Consider the following 1,408-nt stretch of genomic DNA (forward strand, 5'->3'; position numbering starts at 1 on the left):
GTTATTTTAAGCTGAAAGGGAATATTTGGATAATTAATTACATTCAACTTTCACAATTTGACAAGAAAATAAGTTACAGTTACTCTACGATTCAATTATAAATTTTACTAAAAGAGAATTTCTGATACCTTGAACAGCCATTGGGTTTATTTGAGTACATCACATAGAACTATATTAATTCATGCAACTCTATTAAATTGTAAAAAAAGTAAATTTTGGATTATCCCCTCATGAATTAATTATCTTCAAATCACACCCTTACTTTTAAAAACCTCAAGTTATCCCCATTTTTATTTAAAAGATATGGGAGGGTTGTGTTGATGATTTTTTTTTTTTTTTGTCTTCCTAATAAAAGTGAGGGTAAATTAAGGTTTTAAATAATAATTAAGATATTTTGAAGATAATTAATTTACGAGGGGAAAATCTGAAATTAACCCTTGAAAAATAATATGATACAAACAAAATCCAAGTTACCGAAGAGAAGAAATAGATTTAAAAAAGCCTTTGTTAAAATTTATAACCATTTCCCCAACAGCTCTATATATATATAATTTATTTCTGTTAATTTAAATTGGTTTCATTTACTTTAGTGATGAAAATAACTTTTACATACAAACCCTATAATTCAATTTAGTAAATGCCTAATTACGTCAAAAAAGAAAATTAAAAATAATTTTTTAGGGAAAAAAAAAACTCAGTTGCAACTCTTTACAAACACAAGTGGCTCAAAATGAAATGTTATCATAAGTAAAAGATTAAAAAAAATGAATGTAGGATATTATCTGAGCTAAAAGAAACCAATGGTGCAATATCATCTTGAAGACAAGATATCTTAATTACCTCAACCAATCGGCTGCTGCAGCTTGCTTCTTCAAATATTTGTTAAGATAGACAAAACCAATGTCAGAATGAATCATGATTGAAACCAAAAAAAAAAAAAAACAATACGTTATACTGGAGAATTTAGCCAAAGCCAACAATAGTTGATGAAGCAAGGAATCAAATGGGGGCTTGCAAGCATGATAATTAATCAAGGAAAAGGAAGGAATGTAGCTATATTGAAGTGTTAATTAAGCAAGATTATAAATATAATTAAAATGAATTGTGTTTAGTAATGGTCTTTAGATCTGAGGCATCACAGACGTCTTGTAAATAGACATTTCTTATATGTGACAATGATTGATTCCTAATCAAGGAAGAGATCAAAAATGACTTCTAGACGAATTTTCTTTTATAAAAAAAAATAATTATTATGGGTTTTAAGAAAGAATTACCTCACATCAGCACCAAGAAAAGCTTTTAATTTACAACAGAGGCATACCATCAGATCACCAAAGTCAAGAGGGGCAAATACCTGTGGTTCTCCTGAACATCTCTCAATTCGTGCGTCCCGTTTTGTTGTTCATCT

The sequence above is a fragment of the Citrus clementina genome, unplaced genomic scaffold (genome assembly GCF_000493195.1).
Source record: "Citrus clementina cultivar Clemenules unplaced genomic scaffold, Citrus_clementina_v1.0 scaffold_7, whole genome shotgun sequence".
Taxonomy (NCBI): domain Eukaryota; kingdom Viridiplantae; phylum Streptophyta; class Magnoliopsida; order Sapindales; family Rutaceae; genus Citrus; species Citrus x clementina.